Source organism: Tachyglossus aculeatus, unplaced genomic scaffold (assembly GCF_015852505.1).
Source record: "Tachyglossus aculeatus isolate mTacAcu1 unplaced genomic scaffold, mTacAcu1.pri scaffold_108_arrow_ctg1, whole genome shotgun sequence".
Lineage (NCBI taxonomy): Eukaryota > Metazoa > Chordata > Mammalia > Monotremata > Tachyglossidae > Tachyglossus > Tachyglossus aculeatus.
Window position 1 is genome coordinate 667,082 of NW_024044845.1, and position 24,653 is coordinate 691,734.

The window sequence follows — 24,653 nt, forward strand, 5'->3', positions numbered from 1 at the left end:
CAATAAACAGACACTATCCCTACCCACGGTGAGCTCACAGTCTAGAGGGAGAGACAGACCTTAATATACAGAAATAAATGAATAAGGAAAGAAAAAATGAAACAATCAGTCATTTACAGAGAGGCGACCTGCCCACAGGGTGACATAGTCAAGAGCCAGAATTAGAAATCTCGCCGAAAGATCCACCTGCTTTCCTTTCGCATCACTGTAAATCGTACGACTTTTCTTCCTGTCTCACACGTCTGTATTTTGGTGTTGTGTTTGACTCAATCAATCGATCGATCGATCGATCAAGGAATCGTGTTGACTGAGTGCATTATGTGCGTCGAGCACTGTACTCAGATTTGGCGGGAGTATAACCCAACAAAGAAACACATTCACTGGACACAATGAGCTTTCAGTCTCCGGCGGGGGCGGGGGACGACACAACAGACACCAATAGTAAATAATTCATTGTGGCTATAGACAGAAGGGCAGGGGGGCTGGGGGGGGGGCGTGCGGGACAAAGCTCAGTGCGGTCGCAGTGCTGCAGGCTGAATATCGGCTACCCGAGCCTGCTGCGAGCCGCCCAATGGCTACGACACACGCCGTGGGGCACAACAGAGATTGCGATTCGGTAGGTGGAGGCGATCGCTCTCCAGAGAGACTATTTGACTACGACTGCCAGAGGTCTTTGAGCCTCGAGCCTCCAAAGAACCCTCCCGAAAGGGTCTGATTGATTGGGTCAGTGCCTGGCCTGGGATCCATGGGGATCCGATGGACAGCGCCGGGGAATAATGAGGGTTCGCTGCCGTAGGAGCATCTTGGGGAGAGCCAAAGGCAGCTGCCTGGACCAGGTGAGAGCGGGATTATGCCAATGAATGGATGTATAAAAACCCCTACCGATTTAAGGGACCGCTCAGTGCGTTGGCGGTTGGTTGTGTGGTAAATTCACTGGTGAGTGAATGGGAGGAAAGGGGCCAGATTTGGACCGAGTTTGGGCTCTCTGTGTTCTCTGCGCTACACCTCACTGGGAGTGGTAGCAAGCACTGAGAAAATGCCATAATTACTATCAATCTCAATCGGAAAACGTTCTAAACAACTGCTGCCGGCGCCTCCTGGCTGGCCCATGGCCACGGGCCCAGACCCGGGACACGATGGGACTGGTAGTTCATGAGGCGGAGGTGAATGCCAATCAAGAGCCAGCATCAGACTACGACTCCGAGAAGGCTGTGTGGCCTGATGCGCCACCCCACAGTCCCTCCCATCGCTAACCGGAGGGATTGGCAGGGTGCGTGCATGGGCTGGCTTCTGTCGCCTCCACTTTCTCGCAGTACCGTTAGCTCAACCATTACACTTGGCAAATCACTGGTGTGGGGGACGTACGACCAGAGCAGAAGCAGTCTGCCTCCCACATTGGGGGTTCCCAGCCTGCGGAACAGGGTTAACAGATGGTTCATCCTGAGGGTTACAGGTGTGGCAGCTGAGGCACACAGATTCCAAAGTGCATGGCCAAGGTCCCGCAGCACAGAAGCGTCAAAACCGAGACTTGGTTCCAGGTCTGCCACATCCCAAATCGCTTCGCAGCTTCTCTAGAAGGGTGCGAGGTTTATTGGAAGGCGGCGGGGTTGTGGAAATCCAAAGGAGCCGGCCAGGGCCGCACGAAGCCGGAAAGCTTCCCTCTTGTGGGAATTCTGGAGTGTTACATCGACTGATGCTCCCGGTTTGGAGCGAGTTTCGGGTTTCTGTGTTTTCTACACTACACCTCACGGGCAGGGGTAGCAAGTACTTAACAAATCCCCTAATTACTATCATTCTCCATCGGAAAACAGACTGAACAACCGGCGTCCGTGCCTTCCGCGCTCCGGCCAATGGCCGTGGGTCCCGTCGGAATGAGCCTTGGCGGTGGTAGTTCTTTGGTGGAGGTGACCACCCTTAAGAGAGAGCGTCAGTCTACGACACCCAGAAGTCTTTATGTCCCGAGCTGTTACACCGTGGTCCTTCCCCTGGCCACACGGCCCAATTGGCTGGGTGCGGGTCCCTGGGCTGGCCCCAGTTTACCCGCATTATCGAAGTGGTGTTTGTTCAGCCATCATTCATGGACAATCGCTGGTGTGGGGACTGTCGGCATAGAGCAGAGGCAGCCTGCGACACACATCGGAGCTCTCAGCGTGTGGAAGAGAGGGAACACTTAGTTCATTCTCAGGTTCACAAGTGTAGCAGCTGAGGCACACAGATTCCGAAGTGTCTTGACCAAAGCATCACACAGCACAAACGTATTGCCACCGGGAGCTGGTCCCAGGTCTTCCACATCCCAGCCCTGCGCCCTTTCCTAATTGCTTCGCTGCTTCCTCTCCCACATGGGACTCACAGACTTCACCTTCCCATTTTATTCATTCATTCATTCAATCGTATTTATTGAGCGCTTACTGTGTGCAGAGCACTGTACTAAGCGCTTGGGAAGTACATGTTGGTAACATATAGAGACGGTCCCTACCCAAAAGCGGACTCAGAGTCTAGAAGGGGGAGAGAGACAACAAAACAAAACATATTAACAAAATAAAATAAATATGTAAAAGTAAAATAAATAGAGCAGTAAATATGTACAAACATATATACATATATGCAGGTGCTGTGGGGAGGGGAAGGAGGTAAGGCAGGGGGGAGAGGGGGGAGAGGAAGGAGGGGGCTCAGTCTGGGAAGGCCTCTTGGAAGAGGTGAGCTCTCAGTAGGTCTTTGAAGGGAGGAAGAGAGCTAGCTTGGAGGATGTGCGGAGGGAGGGCATTTCAGGCCAGGGGGAGGACGTGGACCAGGGGTGCAGGCTGGCTGTAGAACGAGAGAAGAGAGGTGAGGTGGGGGGGCAAGGTGATGGAGAGCCTTGAAGGCGAGGGTGAGGGGTTTTGCCTGATGCATAGGTTGATTGGTAGCCACTGGACGTTTTTGAGGAGGGGAGTAACATGCCGAGAGCGTTTCTGCACAAAGACGATCCGGGCAGCGGTGTGAAGTATGCATTGAAGTGGGGAGAGACAGGAGGATGGGAGATAGGAGAGGAGGCTTCTGTAGTAATCCAGTCGAGATAAGATGAGAGATTGAACGAGCAGGATAGCGGTTTGGATGGAGAGGAAAGGGCGGATCTTGGCGATGTTGCGGAGCTGAGACCGGCATGTTTTGGTGACGGCTTGGATGTGAGGGATGAACGAGAGAGCGGAGTCCAGGATAACACCAAGGTTGCGGGCTTGTGAGACGGGAAGGATGGTATTGCCGTCAACAGTGATGGGAAAGTCAGGGAGAGGGCAGGGTTTGGAAGGGAAGATAAGGAGTTCAGTCTTGGACATGTTGAGTTTTAGATTGCGGGCAGACATCCAGATGGAGATGTCCTGAAGTCAGGAGGAGATACGAGCCTGGAGGGAGGGAGAGAGAGCAGGGGCAGAGATGTAGATTTGGGTGTCATCAGCGTAGAAATGATAGTTGAAGCCGTGGGAGCGAATGAGTTCACCAAGGGAGTAAGTATAGATAGAGAACAGAAGGGGACCAAGAACTGACCCTTGAGGAACCCCTACAGTAAGCGGATGGGAGGGGGAGGAGAAGCCCGCAAAAGAGACTGAGAATGATGAGGTCAGTGAGGCCCTGAGAATTCATTCATTTTTTCCTTCCTTCCTTCATTCATTCAATAACATTCATTCAATACCATTCATTGAGCGCTTACTGTATGCAAAGCACTGTCCTCAGAGTTGGAAGAGTACACTATAACAATAAGCAGGCACAATCCCTGCTGTGAGCTCACGGTCTAGAGGGGGAGACAGAAGTTAATATACAGAAATAAAGAAGGAAAGAAAAAAAATTAATCAGTCATTTACAAAGAGGGGACTTGCCTACAGGGTGACATAGTCAAGAGCCGGAATTAGAGCTTTCGCTACCAAATCCAGCTGCTCTCCTTTCACATCACTGTAAATCGTATGACTTTTCTTACTGTCTCACAAGTCTGTATTTTGGTGTCGTGTTTAACTCGTGTTTAATTGATCGATCGATCGAGGAATCGTGTTGATTGAGTGCATTCTGTGCATCGACCACTGTACTCTCCTTTTATGGGAGTACAACCCAACAATCAAATAGACACATTCTATTGCCATAACGAACTTTCAGGCTCCGAGGAAGACAGACAATAATAGCAGTCAATTCATTGCGGCTAAAGACGGAAAGGCTGGGGGCTTGGAGTTGTGGGGAGAGGATCAGAGCAGCTGCTGCACTGCGCAAAGCAGCCCTTTCCCTGACTGAATATCGGCTACCCGAGCCTTCTGCGAGCCCCACAACGGCCTCCAGATTGGCCGTGGGGCACGACAGAGATGGTAGCTTGGTAGGTGGAGGCGATCGCTGTCCAGAGGGAGCATCAGACTACGACTCCCATAAGTCTTTGGGCCTCGAGCCTCACAGAAACCTCTTGACATGGCCTGATTCATCGGGTCGGTTCCTGTGCTGGGCTTCGTGGGGATATGACGGAGAGCGCGGGGTACTAATGCGCGTTGGCTCCCGTGGGAGCATCTTGTGGAGGACCAAGGGCAGTTGCCTGGACCAGCGGTAAGGGGACTCATGCCAATGAAAGAATGTGTAAAAACCCCTCCTGATTTAAGGGCCGGCCTTCAGTACATTGGCTCAGTGCCTTGGCGGTTGGTTGTGTGGTAAATTCTCCCGAGTGTGAATGGGATGAAAGGAGTCCAATTGGGACCGAGTTTGGGGTCTCTGTGTTCTCTGCGCTACACCCCACAGAGAGTGGTAGCAATTATTTTTAAAATGTCATAATTATTACCAATCCCAAACGGAAAACGTTCTAACTAAGATCCGCCTGCGCCTTTCGCGCTCTGGCCTATAGCCCCCTAGCTGGACACGATGCGATTGTTAATTCAGGAGGGTGAGGTGAACGTCAGTCAAGAGCGATGGTCAGAGAACGCCTCCCAAAAATCTTTGTGACACGATCCGACACGCCACGCCCCCTCCCACCGCCACACTCCCGGATTATTTGTGAGGGTGCCTGGGCTGGCTTCTGTCACCTCTGCCTTCATGCAGTGTTGTTGGTTCAGCAATTACTCTTGGCCAATCGCGGTTCTGGGGACCGTACGACCAGAGCAGAGGCAGCCTGCATCCCACATCGGGACTCGCAGCCTGTGGAAGAGAGTTAACACATAGTTCATCCTCAGGTTTAGAGGTGTGGCAGCTGAGGCACACAGATTCCAGAGCGTGGAATCCCCACTTTGCAGATGAGGGAACTGAAGCAGTTGTCCAAGATCACACAGCAGAAAAGTGGCAGAGCCAGGATTACAGTCCAGGTCCTCTGACCCCCAAGCCTATGCACTTTCCACTAGGCCAGACTGCTTCCCAAAATCCAATGCAAGAACCAGGTTCAGGTTCTTGTGAGAGTGTCTTCAACAGAGACAAGGCCATGTATTTGACAGCGCAGAGTAGGCTCATTCAAATGCAAGGATGTGTTATAACCTACCTCGGGTAAGATTCCCGAATACAGAATGTGGACCATCTCAGTGCCTTGACACTTGGTAGAGTGGTAAGCTCTTTTGGCAGGGAATAGGATTCAAGGTACCTAATTTGGAGCGAGGTTGGTGTCTCGGTGTTCTCTATGTGACATCTCACGGGGAGCGATTACAGGTACTTAACAAACCCCATAATTACTATCATTATGAATGAGAAAACGCCCTGAACATCCGTCTTCAGCGCCGTCCGCGCTCTGCAAACTGGACGCGGCTCGCCCGCGGGGCATGATGAGAATGGTACCTCTTACCGAAGGTGAACGCTCAATAGGGTGAGCATCACACTAATACTCCTAGACGTCTTTGTGCCCCGAGCCACCAGGCCACTCTCCCTGTCCTTGAGACAGAGCTAGACATGGCCACAGGCCTTGCCGCGGGGCATTACTGGAGTGGTAGTCCTTCGGTGGCAGTGATCACGGTCTAGAACAAGGATAATTATAATAATGATAGCATTTGTTAAGCGCTTACTATATGCCAAGCACTGTTCTAAGCGCTTGGGGGGATACAAGGTGATCAGGTGGTCCCACGTGGGGCTCACAATTTTAATCCCCATTTGACAGATGAGGGAACTGAGGCCCAGAGAATTTAAGTGACTTACCCAAAGTCACACAGCTGATAATTGACGGAGCAGGGATTTGAACCCGTGACCTCTGACTCCAAAGCCCGGGCTCTTCCCACTGAGCCAAGGATCATACTACTACTCTCTGAGTCTTTGTGCCCCAAGCCGCCATGCCACTCTCCCACAATGCCACGGTGCATGACAGGAGTGGTAGTTCGGTAGGCTGAAGTGAACGCTGCCTAGAACGAGCATCACACTACAACTCCCAGAAGATTTTGTGCCCCGGGCCGCCCCGCCACTCTCTTCCGCGGGAACTAATGAGGGTTCGCTACTGTGGGTGTATTTTGGGGAGGGACAAGGGCAGTTGCCTGGACCAGCGGGGAGCGGGTTTATGCCATTGAAGGGATGTATAAAAACCTTTCCCGATTTAAGGGGCCGGCCTGCAGTACATGGGGCCGGTCAGTGCCTTGGCGGTTAGTTGTGGTAAACACTTCCGAGAGCGAATGGGATGAAAGGAGCCCGATTTGGACCGAGTTTGGGCTCTCGGTGCTCTCTGTGCTGTACCTCACAGGGTGTGATAGCAAGTACTTAAAAAAATACCACAATTACTATCATTTCCAAGCGGAAAACGTTTTAACCAACCGCCACCCGTGCCTTCTGCTCTCGGGGCACGATGGGAGTGGGAGTTCGGTAGACGGAGGTGAACGCCAGTCAAGAGCGATCGTCAGAATACGACTCCCAGAAGTCTTTGGGCCCCGATCTACCACGCCACACTCCCTCCCAGCGCCAGACCCTGGATTGTTTGGGTGGATGCTTGGGCTGGCCTCTGTCACTTTCACTTTCTCGCAGTGCCGTAGTTCAGCGATTACTCTTGGCCACTCGCTGGTTTCGGGACCGTACGACCAGAGCAGAGGCAGTTTGCATCCCACATCGGGTCTCGCAGCTTGTGGAAGGGGGTTAACATCTAGCTCATTCACAATATTTCAGGTGTGGCAGCCGAGTTACACAGATTGCAAAGTGTCTTGGCAAATGTGCCGCAACCGTGACTTCGTCCCAGGTCTGCCAAATCCCAGCCCTGCGCCCTTTCCAACTCGGTTCGCTGCTTCTCGAGGGGGGTGCGAGGTTGTTTCGATGGCGGCGGGCCTCTGGAAATCCAGAGGAGTCGGCCATACCCTGATGAAGCCGGGCAGCTGCCCTCTTGTGGCAAATCTGGAGTATTACATCAGACCGCAACCGATGCTTCAGTCCTCTTGTACTTCGTCATCCATCATGATGTCCTCCTACTGGGAAATATATATTTTTTCCCTCCTCCCACTTTCATAATTCAGCTCCTTGGGCCAGGGACCATGTGTACTATGGCCCTGTGCCAAGGTGACCCTGGACACCGGCTATCCCAAGGTCAAAATATTACCTTATTCATTCATTCAATCGTATTTATTGAGCGCTTAGTGTGCAGAGCACTGTACTAAGCGCTTGGGAAGTACAAGTTGGCAACATATAGAGACGGACCCTACCCAACAGCGGGCTCACAGTCTAGAAGCTGTGACATAACTTCTCTGGCCGGAGAGGGCGTGGCGGAAAGATAGGTGTCCCTCACCTCAGTACATACCAAATAAGGTATGGTGGATGGAAGGGGCGGAGATTGAGCAGGCAGAGGACGGAAGCCGGGACAGCCTAAATCACAGGTAATAAATACATGTAGCCTCTGACCTTCTGGGTAGGAGACCGAGACGTGCAGCAGCACCAGCAGCAGCAGGTGCTGTTGTAGCAGCGGCCCAAAGTGTTTTTCTCTGCCCAGAACGCCAGTTGCCCACTCTGCAACCTGGATCAAACCACCGAGGAAAGGGCCGCGGGACGGGTGAGTGTCTCGCCGAACTTTGATGGGTGGGAGCCAGGTGCTCCACTATGGGCGGGGAAAGCATAAGTGAATACCTCCTCAAGTGGGAGTGCAGGTGGCGAGGGCCAGCCGCCTCACCACGTGTGGGTAACGCATAAGTGGATTGTTCCCATGTGGGAAAGCACAAGGCGAGAGCTATTCGCCTCACCACGTGCGGGTAACATACAAGTGTATTCCTCCCGTTAGGGAAGCTCTAATATTACTAATTCATCACATTCCTCCCGAAAGGGACGTTCAATTCACTGCTCCTAAACTATTACATGATTCAATTCGCCTCGCGGAGCAAATGTTATACAAAACTCAGGCTTTCCGTCCCGGGCATCTCTCTCTCACCTCGCGATTCCCGAACGAACCCGTCCCCGGGCGACGGGTGACATAAATGGCGACGGGGATGGGTTCGGCGATAGGGGACAGGCAGCCAAGAAGGCTGTTTGAATTCCTTGTGGATCGGGGGTGGAAAGCACTGAGGTGGCACAGCCTCTGGGTGGAGGGCCACTGGTAGGATACGGCCTATATGGTGAGGGCGTTTTGTGGTTGGCAGACGGCTACCCAAATCAGGAAAAGGGAAGGAAAGACCGCCCTCCTCGGTCTCCTAGCAACGGCGCTGCAACCTGTCCCCGGGGCCGATGATGATGGTAGCGGCAGGAAAGGGAAGCCCTAGAGGTGAAACTAAAGGAACGTGACATGACATGCCTCTTATTGCAGACAGTGGATGAGGTAAAAATGCAGTAGGCGATCCTTTTAGAGTGGAAATTGGCACCCCGGGTGGCTAGGGAGTTAGAAGAGTGGAGGAAACTCCCCATTGCTGAAAAGGAACTTAAGCGGGAAACGTACTCGGGGCTGGATGGGGAAAATTCCTCTGAGGAGGGGGAGGGATATACCCATCCCTTACCAGAACTGAAACGGTCCCCTTCCCCGCGAGATTGGGAGGTGCCCCATGGAACCCCGAGAGGCAGCCCAAGCCCCTCCACCCTATTATCAAGGAAGAGAATCCTCGGGGAAAGGTCACTACCCATACTACAAACTTCACAGTCACTGAGCTCAGGAAGCTCTTTAGAGAGTTTTCCCGGGACCCCGGGGAATCGGTGATAGACTGGCTGGCCAGGGTATGGAAGGAAGCAGCCACCCAGGTGGACATCAGCCCAAATAAAAGCAGCTGCCTAGATTTGGGCCCAGGGGTGGATGTGACCCACACTCACACCCAAGGTCGTGCCCTCTGGACCGTCGCAATATATTGGGTTCGAACAGTCCCCCTGCACCCTCCGGTGGAACGACTCAGCTTCATTAAACCAGTGTCATCTGGTTCTTGGAATTGAACAAATCCTGGATGATAGGGAGAAAACCCAGGAAAACCCCAGGTCCCTCACCTCCCAAGAGGGCCTATTTCGTGCAACAATAATGGGTACACCCCCAGGGCCAGAGCGCTGGCTGGCCCACCATTTGAGGGATAGGGCAACTGGGGCACAATCCTGGAGCACTTTAGCCGATGTGGTCAACAGTGGCTGGTCCCCATTCCAGTCCTCTGAGCTGCCGATTACCCGGCGTGTAGCAGCAATGAATGGGAAAGGCCTGGGGTTATAGGATGACAAGGCCGGTTCCAATGAATACTAAAGGGACACTCACAGACCCGACAGCAGGTCATTCATTCAGTCATTCAATCGTATTTATTGAGTGCTTACTGTGTGCTGAGCACTGTACCAAGCGCTTGGGAAGTACAAGTTGGCAACATATACAGACGGTTCCTACTCAACAGCGGGCTCCCAGTCTAGAAGGGGGAGACAGACAACAAAACAAAACATATTAACAAAATAAAATAAATATAATAAATATGGACAAGTAAAATGAATAGAGTAATAAATATGTATATACATATATGCAGGTGCTGTGAGGAGGGGAAGGAGGTAAGGTGGGTGGGATGGGGAGGGGGAGGAGGACGAGAGGAAAGAGTGGACTCAATCAATCAATCAATCAATCGTATTTATTGAGCGCTTACTGTGTGCAGAGCACTGTACTAAGCGCTTGGGAAGTACAAGTTGGCAATATATAGAGACAGTCCCTACCCAACAGTGGGCTCACAGTGTAGAAGAGGAAGACAGAGAACAAAACCAAACATGCTAACAAAATAAAATAAATAGAAATAGATATGTACAAGTAAAATAAATAAATAAATAGAGTAATAAATATGTACAAACATATATACATATGTACAGGTGCTGTGGGGAAGGGAAGGAGGTAAGATGGCGGGATAGAGAGGGGGACGAGGGGGAGAAGAAGGAAGAGGGTCAGTCTGGGAAGGCCTCCTGGAGGAGGGGAGCCCTCAGAAGAGCCTTGAAGGGAGGAGGAGAGCTAGCTTGGCGGATGGGCAGAGGGAGGGCATTCCAGGCCCTGGGGATGACGTGGGCCGGGGGTCGATGGCGGGACAGGCGAGAACGAGGTACGGTGAGGAGATTAGCGGCAGAGGAGCAGAGGGTGCGCGCTGGGCTGGACTCAGTCTGGGAAGACTTCCTGGGTCGGTTCAGGAAGTCTTGGCACAGGAGAACGGGTGGCCATATAGCAGGAGTTGAAGGAGTGGGTTTTCCTGGATGGGCTGCCCACCCATATCCTGAAACTGCTCGCTCACGAAGGTAGACCAACGGCCCCACCCACCACGGAGCAGGGAAACTAGAAGGAGGATCCGGCGGGCCTGGCCAATGGACGGTGGCCGCGGGCCTCCTACAGCCCGGGTGCTCCCCATACATGACCGTCCTAGTAAATAATCATCAGGAAGTCTCCTTCCCGTAGACGCCGGGACCCAGATATCTATGATGAGGAAGGATGCTTGGCTAGGGGGCCAACCATCAATTATGAGAAATGTTGCCATAATTGGGGTCACCGGGAAACGGGGGACGATCCCCATCACCCGATCACCCAGCTACGTGCAAGAAAGTTGCAGGTTAAGGCATGGGGGTAGGAAACCTAAGCAATTTTCCATCAGGGTAGCGCTATCATTTTGGAAGATCAAAAGGGAACTCCTTTGAGAAAAGGCACCCCTTTCCAGCAAAGGGTCGCCTCCCTCTCAAGTGAATGGTTGTCCTCCTCAATCTAAGTCACCTCCCCCTAGAAACTACAATAGCCGTAAATGGGAGTAAATTTGCCATTGTTCTTCCAGCCTAGGAACAACTGTAGGCGTGGTGATTTAACCATTATTTCTATAATTTTACTACCTTAAATTTCGCTAAATTGGTAAAAGAGGTAGAAGCAAATCAAATATAAAGTGTCATCTTGATATATTTGGAATGATAATTGAATCCGACTGGGCACACCTAGGCAGCTAGTAGCGATGAGAGCTGCCCACTAACTCTGGTAGAGGCTTGGAGATCCTCCAAGACCTAGACCCTTCTCTCTTGCAGACACCACGCCTGGAAGAGGGGGAATGACGACACATAAGTCTATGAAACTGCTTGGCCTGCTCGTCATCTAACCTGCTAAATATTATTAGGAAAAAGCTATTATTTCAAATTTTATCAGTTGTATTTGGCTGTATGATGCTCCTGGGTACTTCTGAACCTCACAATTTTATGATCAGTATTTCTTGACTTCCGGACAGGTCGAGCAAAGGAATCATCACGGAACTCCTTCCCGAGGAGTCCGTCTTCAGTCTTAGCCATAATGTGACAGCATTAGGGAAGGGAACCTGCTTTTAACGGACAACCTTCTTCAACATGACTGGTACCCCTCGCCCCTTCATTCCTGTGATTCTGGACAATTGGACACGATGATCTCTGGCAATGTACCGTGCATCTCACGAGGAGCCCACAGCACTAGAGAAGTTTGGGACTGGTTCCATGGACTCTTTAAACTGGGGGGAGCTCACTGTTCCATGAGTTGCTGCTAGTTTTGCTCCTGGCGGTAAGCTTAGTGGGAGGATGCTGGGTAGTAAGTTGCAGTTGCTCCGGCTCTATCCACACAGGTGCGATGAACTCTACAGCCAGTCCCAGCTCCCGCCTCTGTGCTGTATCTTAAGACCTTTGTACCCCACCAGTCACACTCCCTACCTATGGTCCGCACACCTTGGGGGCTCCGCCTCCCACCACACCTGGCCAAGGGATGGGCCTTGTCCTCTGCCCCAACACATGGATCCACTTTCCCGGCTTCCGTGGCCAGCCAGGGGAGGACATTGGTCCTTGTCATCATCATCATCAATCGTATTTGTTGAGCGCTTACTGTGTGCAGAGCACTGTACTAAGCGCTTGGGAAGTACAAATTGGCAACATATAGAAACAGTCCCTACCCAACAGTGGGCTCACAGTCGAAAAGGGAGAGACAGAGAACAAAACCAAACATACTAACAAAATAAAATAGAATAGATATGTACAAGTAAAATCAATCAATCACTAAATAGAGTAATAAAAATGTACAAACATATATACATATATACAGGTGCTGTGGGGAAGGGAAGGAGGTAAGATGGGGGGGATGGAGAGGGGGACGAGGGGTAGAGGAATGAAGGGGCTCAGTATGGGAAGGCCTCCTGGAGGAGGTGAGCTCTCAGTAGGGCCTTGTGGTCAGGGGAGGGACGATGCTGGAAGGTACGTCACCCCACCACCACGCGCCCCGGAAGGGACGCAGGGGAGGTTGGGGTCATGTGGCTAGGGCCAAGGCGACCCTGGGCAATGCCATCCCAAGGTCAAAATGCTACCTCTAGCGTAACTTCTCTGGCCAGAGGGGGCGTGGCGGAAAGATAGGTGTTCCTCACCTCCATGCCGACCAAATTATGTATGGGGGATGAAAGGAGAGGAGAGTAAGCAAGCAGTGGACAGACGCCGGCACGGCCCAAGCCACAGGCAATAAATATCCATCGCCTCTGATCTTCTGGGCAGAAGACCGAGACGTGCAGCAGCAGCAGCGACAGCAGCGTCCCAACGTGTCTTTCTCTGCCCAGAAGGCCAGATGCCCGCCCTGCAACCAGGACTAACACACTGAGAAAAGGGCCGTGGGACCTGGGAGTGTCTCGCGGAATGCTTGAGAGGGAGCCAGGTGCCCCCTGCTGACGGGTAATATAAGTGTCTTCCTCCCGTGTAAGGAGAGCACGTGGTGAGAGCTAGGCTTCTCACCACGCACCTGGGCAAAGCATGAGTGAATTCCTCCCGAGTGGGGCACACGTGAGCGAGAACTAGCCGCCCCACCACGTGCGGGGAACGTATGTGGATTCTTCCCGTGTGGGAAAGCACATGGCGAGAGCTAGCCGCCTCACCCACATGCGATTAACGTATGAGTGTGCTCCTCCCGTTAGGGGAGATCTAATATTACTAATTAATTACATTCCTCCCGAAAGAGAAGTTCAATTCATTGCGCCTAAACAATGAAATAATTCAATTCACCTCGCAGGATAAATTTTATATAAAACTCTGGCTTTTCGTCCCCGGCATCTCTCTCTCACGCGCATGTGTGCACTGATTCCCGGACGAATCCGTCCCTAGGCGACGGGTGACAGCGACCCGTGACAAATTTGCCTGTAGAAAAAAGCGTGGCTGTGTTTTATACCTTCTTAACCTCCATGCTAAACTTCCTAATCTACACTCTGAGAAATCCAGAGGTGAAAAATGCCCTGAGGAAACTATGGAGAAGAAAAGTGTCAAGATACAAGATAAATGGTCCAAAATGAAACTGAAATGAGAGAAGCAGCTGACTTTGTAAGAGAAAAGTGATCAGGAGAAATATAGCCATGGGTGTTCATGGTCAGAAACTTTAATTGTGTATTCCCTTTCGTTATTTAGAAACCTCTCCAGATTTTAGGTGCTTCTTTTCCATCTTCTTCCAGCAGCGCATAGCGTGTGTTCTTAACTTTCTACAGGGAATAATAATAATACTTCTGGTATGTTTTAAGTGCTTACTGTGTGCCAGGCACTATACTAAGTGCTGGGATGGATACAAGCAAATTGGGTTGGACGCACTCTCTGTCCCACGTGGGGCTCACAGTCTTAATCCCCATTTTACAGATGAGGAAACCGAGGCACAGAGAAGTGAAGTGACTTGCCCAAGGTCACACATCAGACGAGTGACAGAGCTGGGATTAGAACCCACTACCTTCTGACTCCCAGGCCCATGCTCTATCCAATATGCCATGCTGCTTCTCAACCCACCTGCTGCTAGAGTTAGGGGTCTGTTTCCTGGATGAACACTACTATCTACTCTAATTTACCAAAAAAAAACCCAAACAAATAAAAAACCCTACCCAAAGCCCCCCAAACAGTAGCATTATTCATAGAGTCTTTGTCCTAGCGTTCTATTAGACCATTTGTGTCTGGCTATAATCAGTGGAGGGTATCTTTGCCCAGAAGGATAATATAATAAAGGTGCCCGAGATGGTGCACAGAGAGAATGTTCACGCCCTTTTTATGGTATTTGTTAAGCACTTACTATGTGCCAAGTACTGTTCTAAACACTGGTATATACAAGGTAATCAGGTTGCCCTACATGGGGCTCACAGTCTTAATCCCCATTTTACAGTTGAGGTAACGGAGGCACGGAGAAGTTAAGTGATTTACCCAAGGTCACACAGCAGGCAAATGGTGGAGCCGGCATTAGAACCCACATCCTCTGACTTCCAAGCCCGTGCTCCTTCCACTAAGCCACCTTAGTTCAGGAAAATTTCAATTAGAGTCTTCTGCTGTTCACCAAGTCAAGGTGGGATTTGCAGCGGATGCAATGGGTTGGAGAGGTCTAAAAAAGAGCAGTTCAGGCTGTTAGCATATTGAGGATCAATCATGCTATTTGCAAAATTGCACCCAGTTTCCCAGAGGGACAACGTCTGAGAGCTTTGCTGAATTCTTCAGTTTCTCTGCATGTTCTCTTCCACTGAGGTAAGCTTTGAGATGACAAATCAAAGTTCTGTAACTGCAAAGAGAGGAAAAACCTACAAACAATAATGATAGAAAACTGGGGTGAACTCATCAGTGTTCAACTCCTACCTGACTCTCACCACTTAAACTCAGTACCAAGCTCCCAACTGAATGCCCCTTTTGGACTTTTCTGATGTTTCTGGAACTCTAACCAGGCCTATTTACTCCCAAAGGAAGATCATCTGGCTCTATGTCCTACCTACTATCTCACAATAGGGGTTAATGAATGGGGAGAGGGAGTGGGCCAAAGAGTGTGGATGGATCAGACACTGAGGGACATCAGTTAATCAAAAAGTTTATTGAGCACTTACTAGGTGTGGAACACTGTATTAAGAGATTGAGAAAGTATAGTACAAGAGTTGATAGATGTGATGCCTGCTAACAAGGAACTTATACCTACAGAAGCAAGGCCTGCTGGTGATAGACCAGAATATCCCCTTGATAGCAATCAATCAATGATATTTATTGTTTACTGTGTGCAGAGAGCTGGGCTAAGTAATTGGGTGAGAATAAGGGAGAGAAGCAGCATGGCCTAGTGGAAACACCACGGGCCTGGGAGTCAGAGGACCTGAGTTCTAATCCCATCTCGGCCACTTGTCTGCTGTGTGACCTTGGACAAGTCACTTAACTTTCTGTGCTTCAGTTCCCTCATCTGCAAAATGGGGATTCACTGCCTGTTCTCCTTCCTACTTAAACTGTGAGACTCATGTAGGACCAGGTCAGCATTTAGTACAGTGCCTTGGCACACAGTAAGCACTAAAAAAATACCAGAATTATTATTATCATTATTATTATTGTTATTATTATTATTATCTTGTATCTACACTAGTATTTAGCACAGGGCTTGATGCAGATACTGCAGATACAAACACTGAACCAAAAGATGGTGACAGACTGTGGGTGGGTCTCATGGCTGTGGGGGTGCGGGAGTGTAGGAGCAGGACATTGGTCCCAGTCGATCCTGTATTAGCGGGACATTGGTCTCAGTGGATCGTGCTAGGGTGCCTCGTGTTCTGCGCATCATTGGTGCTAGGATGTTGTTACTTTCGCAGGCCCTCCACCTAAACTATCGTGGTCCCAGACTCCAGATTACTCTAGGCGTACTGAGGGGATTAACGGGGGGAGTGTGGGAAGAGTACCCTATCTGTGAATTCACCCCCTCACTCTGCCTGAACAACCCACAGCAAGGACACAGAACTGCTACACTACAAAGTTGCAGGACGGGAACTGTCCCAAACAGATACACATCCTGGGAAAATGGGGAGGGCTAACCGGTACGAGGGAGCTTTGTATATAAGAGGCCTTGCTGCTATTTTTAGTTGTGAGTGTTTAGTCCGAGCCCTGCAGAGCCTGCCCTGCTGATTAGGACTTGGACCTCCTCCTTCTATTGCTTGCTGCACTACAGCTATGTGAGTACACCCAATGAAGAGGCAGAACTGATCACTCTGGCTCGGTGTCTGTTCTTTGGCTTGTCGCCCAGTCTAAAGAACCCAGAGCCGCCCTCTGGTCAGCGACCCAATGGTAGACACATTTCCTGCTCACGACAAGCTTATGTTTTAGAGGGGGAAACAGTAGAATCAAGTAGAACTATTATGGAATGAAGAAATTCCTATGAATTTTCTCCTCAAAATTATGGTCAAGAAGACAACAGTCATTGTTCTGGAGTTCAGTCATTCAGTCATGTTCCTATTGACTATTGCACTAGCTGTGGCACTCTTGGCATTCATGATTGAAATTCAACCTTCAGCTAGATGTCTTAAGTCTGAGCCTCAGAAGATCTGTACCTGTCATAGAGGATAGCCGATTCAAGAAAACAACAAGAACCTTCCCTCTTGTCTCCGGAGAAACAGACATTCACATAAAGCATATTCTGCAATGAGTGATAAAACCCCCAAATGACTAGCTCTGTCTGTTCTTCAAATATTGCTTGTCAAGAGGTGTTTTGAAATAACTCGGCTCCCTCAGCAGAGAGAGTTATTTAACACGTTGATGAAATAGTTGGGGCTTTATTAAAATGTGTCACTTGGCAGGATTACTTAAGGACCATGTCAAAAGATTATTTTTCATGTTGATCCAAATGCTCTATGTTTCTGAGGAGAACTCCATACCCCCAGAATTGAATTACTGAACAACACTGATTAAAATCCAAATATAGACGCAAAGCTGAATAAATATAAATGTAATTTCCTTCAAAGGGAACTTCAATTTGCTGAGTGATGGTGTTAAAATTAATCAAAATGGAATACTGGTGAGCAAATTTCACAAAAGAGAAGTAGGAGTAACAGGTAATGATGAAATATTTGGCTTTTCTGACAAGTACATTTCTTACCTAGCACAAGAAACAAGACATTAAAGACCTTTCAAGGAGGATAAATGCCACAAGAGTGAAAAGGTATTGCTCAAAAGAGCATTGCCACTACAGTATACCAAGAGAGAAACCAAAATATTAATGGGTTCCCGAAAGTGAAGACCAGTAGAACAATATCCATGTAATAATGTGGAGCAGAAAGGTATCAGAAGCAAATAACCTAAATCAATCAGTGGTATTTATTGAGCACTTACTATTTGCAGAGCAATGTACTAAGCACTTGGGAAAGTACAATACGAAAGAATCTTAAGTTGAGACAGTGACTAAGCACAAATGAAAACAGAGGTCCTCTTATCTGCAATTGGTCAGAAACCAGTAATAATAATTGTCTGAAAATGTAATATCACTCCACAATTACAACTGTTAAATTTTGTGTTAAGTGTAAATGATACATTCTAGCAGCCTGGCATAGTGGATAGAGCAATGGCCCGGGAGTAAGAAGGTTCTCATCCTAGCTCCACCACTTGTTTGCAGTGTGACCTTGGGCAACTCAATTGACTTCTCTGTGCTTCAGGTACTTCATCTGTATAATGGGGATTGAGACTGTGAGTCCTATGTGGGACAGGGACTGCATCCAACCTGGTTTGGTTGTATCTACCCCAGCACTCAGTACAGTGTCTGGCACAGAGTAAGCACTTAACAGATGCCATTATCATTATTATTATTATTATTATTTGTGAAATGTATCAAAAATATCAACATTGACTGTGGATTAGGAAATACTGAGACCTTGGTTAAAAGTGACAATCGATTCATTTTTAATATAAGGGAAAGGTATGCTTTAGTTATTCAAATTCCAATTTTCTAAATGGGAAATGCTGATTAGGATTATGGAGAGTGTAGAAGCTAGAATTAAGACTATTTTAATAAGCCATCATCATTCTTGTAGCATTGCATTCAAAAAAATTGAATTGGATTTAAATTTCCTATGTATCACTGCCTGTCTAGGATTAAATTCCTGGGTATAGATTTAGCAGAAAACGGGTCAAAATAATTAAAAAATACTATTTGTCAAAGGTAAACATTTAGGAGAGAGCTCCATTTGGCCTTAGGAAATTAACAGCATGTTTGGCAATAGGACCAATCACCAACGGAGTTTTCTTTCTGGAAGCAAGTCACAGCTACATTTCCAATTAATTTGGAGGTGAAATGGGTGAAGAAGGGGACACTTAGTAGGGATAGGATGTCATGAAAACAAAGCAAGAAGCTCAAGGATATGCTGCAGAATGGATGAACACATAAGGAATTTATATCTACTTGTCTTTTGGGTTTAAGGATGCCACTATGAAGATGCTCCCTTCCCCCTTTTTGGATATTTGTTAACTGCATACTATGAGTTAGACACTGTTCTAAGCATTTGGGTAGATACAAGGTGGTCAGGTTGGACACAGTCCGTGTTCGACATGGGGCCCACAGCTTTAATCCCCATTTTACAGAAGAGGTAATTGAGACACAGAGGATTCAAGTGACTTGCCCAAGGTCACACAGCAGACAAGTAGCAGAGCTGGGATTAGAACACAGTTCCTCTGACTCCCTGGCCCTTCATTACACTATTGCATTTATCACCCCCAGTTTTAACAAGTGAATCAATTCCGTATATTGAGCACTTACTATGTGCAAAGCACTGAATTAAACACTTAATAATAGCAACTGTGACATTTGTTAAGCATTTACTATGTGCCAAACACTGTTCCAAGCACTGGCATAGATACAAGGTAATCAGGTTGCCCCACGTGCGGCTCACAGTCTTAATCCCCTTTTCACAGATGAGGTAACTGAAGCACAGAGAAGTTAAGTGGCTTGCCCAAGATCACACAGCAGACAGGTGGCATAGCCAGGATTAGAACACACATCCTCTGACTCCCAAGTCAATTCTCTGTCCACTAAGCCACGCTGCTGGGAAAGTACAACATAATAGAGTTGGTAGAAATGATTTTGTAACACAAGGACTTTATTTATAACTGCTGAATGCCAGGCTGATTGGTCAGCTTCTGCTGTCTCCCAGATGATAGACACTATGCCACATCATTTGGGGTTTTATTTCGCTAGATCCTGAAAGGATTTCTGCTTCTGATCGATTGCTTAATTGATTGATTCTGTTCCTCCCCCTGCTTATGGTTACCCAATTTCAGCTCACCCAAGAGCAGCTATTTGGGTTTCTTGGGTTATACAGTTTCCTACAGCATACCACGCAGTGAAACAAATAAAGGGACCACAGTCGCTTTGGTCAATCAATCACTCAGTGGTATCTATCTAGCGTTTACATAAGGAGCAATGTTGTAAGTGCTTGAGAGAGTGTGATGCTCTGATGTCGATGGATTGCCAGTTTTCCAGGACCACGGTGTTTGTGACCCTCTCTAGTCACTGTATACTAAGTATTTTTCATAGGCAGGGTTTTTGGAACTTTTCTGTAAGTCGAATGTGGCATCTGTTCGCTATGGTATTTGTTAAGCATGTACTATGTGTCTAATGCACATAGATACTATGTGTCTAATGTCTAATGCGGAGTCATCCTCGACTCCGCTCTCTCATTCACCCCTCACATCCAAGCCGTCACGAAAACCTGCCGGTCTCAGCTCCGCAACGTTGCCAAGATCCGCCCTTTCCTCTCCATCCATACCGCTACCCTGCTCATTCAAGCTCTCATCCTATCCCGTCTGGACTACTGCATCAGCCTTCTCTCTGATCTCCCATCCTCGTGCCTCTCTCAACTTCAATCCATACTTCATGCTGCTGCCCAGATTATCTTTGTCCAGAAACGCTCTGGGCATATTACTCCCCTCCTCAAAAATCTCCAGTGGCTACCAATCAATCTGCGCATCAGGCTGAAACTCCTCACCCTGGGCTTCAAGGCTCTCCATCACCTCGCCCCCTCCTACCTCACCTCCCTTCTCTCCTTCTACAGCCCAGCCCGCACCCTCCACTCCTCCGCCACTAATCTCCTCACCGTACCTCGTTCTCGCCTGTCCCGCCATCGACCCCCGACCCACGTCATCCCCCGGGCCTGGAATGCCCTCCCTCTGCCCCTCCGCCAAGCTAGCTCTCTTACTCCCTTCAAGGCCCTGCTGAGAGCTCACCTCCTCCAGGAGGCCTTCCCAGACTGAGCCCCTTCCTTCCTCTCCCCCTCGTCCCCCTCTCCATCCCCCCATCTTACCTCCTTCCCTTCCCCACAACACCTGTATATATGTATGTATGTTTGTACATATTTATTACTCTATTTATTTGTTTATTTATTTATTTTACTTTTGCATATCTATTCTATTTGTTTTATTTTGTTAGTATGTTTGGTTTTGTTCTCTGTCTCTCCTTTTAGACTGTGAGCCCACTGTTGGGTAGGGACTGTCTCTATATATTGCCAATTTGTACTTCCCAAGCACTTAGTACAGTGCTCTGCACATAGTAAGCGCTCAATAAATACGTTTGATGATGATGATAATGCTGTTCTAAGCATTGGGGTAGATAGACATTTATCAGATTAAACAGTCTCTGTCTCACATGGAGTTCACAATCAAAGTACTTGGGAGAACAGGCATTGAATACCTATTTAAAGCTGAGGGAACTGAGGCACAGAAACGTTAAGTGCTTTGACCAAGGTCACACAGGCAAGAGGCAAGGAGGGATTAGAATCCATATCTTCTGACTCCTAGCCCCATGGTTTTTCCAATAGACCATGTGGTTTCTCTCTTTTGTTTAATATAATTGCTCCATCTACCTTCAGATTCATTTGGATTTGATTGCCATATAGGCTCCCACTCTCTAAAAGGAAACCTTAATGTTCTTAATTCTGTTTTCTACTTCTTTTTCTATTTTTGCTTCATTTAAGGATGTAAAGAATTGAGGGTCAGTATTTATGTCTGTGTCACTGTTGAAGATTCTTGTTTGTGTATAGGGTGGTAAATAACCTTGATTTTCAAATTAATTGCTAATCCACAGCAATGTGCTGACGATGGTTCCCTAGAAAAGTGGTCCCTAGAAAGAATTCAAGCCTGAGAATCAGAGGACCTGAGTTATAATCTTCGCTCTGCTATATGACTGCTGTGTGACCTTAGGCAAGTCACTTAACTTCTCTATGCCTCAGTGACCTCATCAACAAATGAGGGTCTGTCTCCCCTTAAAGACTTTAAGGTCCTCATGGGAAAGGATCATGTATACCTATTCTCTTGTACTGTCATTTTCTAGGTTCTTAATTCAGTGTTCTGCAAACAGTAAGCATTCAGTAAATACTATTGACTGATCTCAGAACCTTTTCCCACCCATTAATCAGTACAGCTATAGGGTAAAGCACCCTCTCAGGATCGCATCTGGAGAATTTCCAGTACTCTACCAATCTCGACTGTGGGAGAGAGAGCCAAATAGAGGCCTACCCATTCCATTCCTAGCTTGGGCAGTGGCTAGCGAATGGAAGGCATTCTGTTACAATTCAAAACTCACCTGTATTGGGCAGCAGTATCATGGGAGAGAGTTGAGTGTGGAGACTCATTTACTGAGAGGAAGAAGGAAATGGTAGATCACTTCTGTATTTGTACCAAGAAACCTCTATGGATATGTTACCAGAATGATTGCAGATGGAGGTGGGGTGACCTGGGAGAGAGATGTCCTTGGAGTCGCTCTGGGTTGGAGACGACTCAACAGCATAAGACAAGACAATAGGGTAAAACCACCCCAAATTAGTAAGCATCTCTCACTGAATTGCACTGTATGCTCAGGGAAGGCATGGCTTCTTTACATTTCCCTATCCCAAACACTTAATACAATGAACTGTGTTTAGTGGAGTGCACTCAGTGTGTGTTCCATAAATACTTTGTCAGAGGAATTCTCGCAGTGTCTATTATTATTATTATTATTATTATTATTATTATTATTATTATTATTATTAGTAGTAGTAGTAGTAGTAGTAGTAGTAGTAGTAGTGGTAGTAGTAGTAGTATTAAGTGCTTACAACTAGTCAGCTATTGTAGTAAGTGCCGGGGTAGACACAAGCTAATCAGCTAGGACATGGTCCCTGTATCTCATGGAGTTCACAGCCTAAGTAGGAGGAAGAACAGATATTTCACCCCCAATTTGCAGATGAGGCAACAGAGACTTTAAGTGATTTGCCCAAGGTCACACAACAAGCCACTGGCAAAGCCGGGATTAGAATCCACTTCCTCTGACTTCCAGGCCTATCCTCTTTCCATTAGACCATGCTCCTTTATTCTCTGTGCTTGCATTAGGAAAGGCTATAAATGAATGACAAGTAATCAGAGGATGGTGGTAAAACAGCATCTAAAACTAGAAGATTTCCAAATTACAAAGAAAAGATTCTTATTTGACCTCTGACCTAAAATCGATAAAAACCATTGACCAAGTTTCCCTTGATAAGTACAGAGTGTGTTCTCCAAAAAAGGGGGCAAGAACATTCTTCAGCTGATTTCCTCATTTATATTAATAACCCTTTTCCTAAGTTGCCACTTATTCATGGGTAAAAGTCACTGTTCTTCTCAGTGACTTTCTAATGGCATTTATTATCTCTGCATTTCTCAATGTGTCGATGAAGGGATTTAGCATGGGGGTTATTATAGTATAAAATACTGTAACAGCCTTGTCAATGGATGAGGTAGTTGTGTGCTGCACATACTCAAAGATGCACGGAATAAAGAAGAGGATGACAACGATGAAGTGGGAGGCACAGGTGGAGAGAGCTTTGAGTCTACCCACGGCACTGTGGGTCTTCAGGGAGTGCAAGATGAAGGCATAGAAAATCATCAACAGGCTAAAGATTAACACGCACATGCCACCACTGTTAGCAGTAACCAGCATGCTCAAGGTGTGAGTATCGGAGCAGGCCAGTTTCAGCAAGAGTTATAAATCGCACATAAAGTGGTCGATGACATTGGGGCCACAGAATGGTAAGTGTGCCATGAAGAGATTTTGAAATGTAGCGTGAAGGAAGCCTCCGGCCCAGGCCAAGGCCACCAGTAAGCTACAGAGATGTCTGCTCATGATAGTCGTGTAGTGCAATGGCTTACATATCGCCACGTAACGGTCATAGGCCATCACCGTGAGGAGAATGATTTCAACCCCGGCAATAAAATGCTCTCCAAAGACCTGGGTCATACAGCCTTTGAAGTAGGCGCTTTTCTTCTCAGAGAGGGAGTCAATGATCAGTTTAGGTGTGTTGACTGAGGAATAGCAGGCATCAATGAACGACAAGTGAGCCAGAAAGAAATACATGGAGGAATCCAGAGTCTGACTGGAAACTACGGTTGCCACAATGATCAGGTTTCCCACCATGGTGACTATGTAGATGATTAAAAACACAACAGAGATAATTTTCTGCATCTTTGGGTCCTGCGTGAGTTCCAGTAGAATGAATTCTGTCACATTGTTTTCATTCTCCATCAACTCGAGGTAGGCAATCAGTACACAAGTGAGAGTTGCAGATTTGGTAAAGACAACCATGATCTTTGTTAGGTTTGTCTTGAGATGATTAAACGATGATCTTTATCGTTTATGAAGATAAAGGAACTCAAAACACTTTCATTCATTCAATACAATTTATTGAGAGCTTACTGTGTGCAGAGCACTGTACTAAGCGCTTGGAAAGTACAATTCAGCCATAAAGAGAGACAATCCCTGCCCACATCGGGCTTACAGTTTAGAAGAGGGGAGACAGACATCAAAACAAGTAAGCAGGTATCAATATAAATAAATAGAATTAAAGAGATGTACACATCAAAAGAAGTAAACAGGCATCAATATAAATGAATAGAATTATAGATGCACATATATGCATATATAGATAAGTGCTGTGGGGCAGGGAGGGGGGAAGGCAAAGGGAGCAAGTCAAGGTGATGTGGAAGGGAGGGGGAGCTGAGGAAAAGGCAGGCTTATTCTGGGAAGGCCTCTTGGAGGAGGTGAGCCTTCAGAAGGACTTTGAAGGGGGGAAGAGTGATTTGTAGATTTGAGGAGGGAGGGCGTTCCAGGCCAGAGGTAAGACAAGGACCAGGGGTTGACAGGGGAACAGGCGAGATGAAGGCTCAGTGCGTGGCTCAGTGGAAAGAGCCCGGGCTTGGGAGTCAGAGTTCATGGGTTCTAGTCCCGGCTCCACCACTAGTCAGCTGTGTGACTTTGGGCAAGTCACTTCACTTCTCTGTGCCTCAGTTTCCTCATCTATAAAATGGGGATTAAGACTGTGAGCCCCACGTGGGACAGCCTTGATTACCTTGTAGTTCCCCCAGCGCTTAGAACAGTGCTTGGCACATAGTAAGCACTTAATGAATACCAACATTGTTATTATTACTATTATTATTATTATTATTATTATTACCAGAGAAGCGGAGTGTGAGGGCTGGGATGTAGACGGAGAGAAGGGAGGTGAGGTGAGTAGGTGCAAGGTGATGGAGAGCTTTGAAGCCAATAGTGAGAAGTTTTTGCTTCAACCATTGCAGCT

At 47.9% G+C, this 24,653-nt stretch overlaps 1 non-coding gene and 1 pseudogene across 1 annotated transcript; one reads left to right on the forward strand and one right to left on the reverse strand.

Annotated features, from left to right (window-relative positions):
* Positions 1-21,504: 21,504 nt before the first annotated feature.
* LOC119922584 lies at positions 21,505-21,642 on the forward strand. The gene has a single exon (XR_005448672.1). It is a non-coding gene; the product is annotated as a small nucleolar RNA SNORA7 (small nucleolar RNA).
* A 1,030-nt stretch (positions 21,643-22,672) lies between these two features.
* On the reverse strand, positions 22,673-23,602 carry LOC119922541 (annotated as a pseudogene).
* Between the last annotated feature and the right edge of the window lie 1,051 nt (positions 23,603-24,653).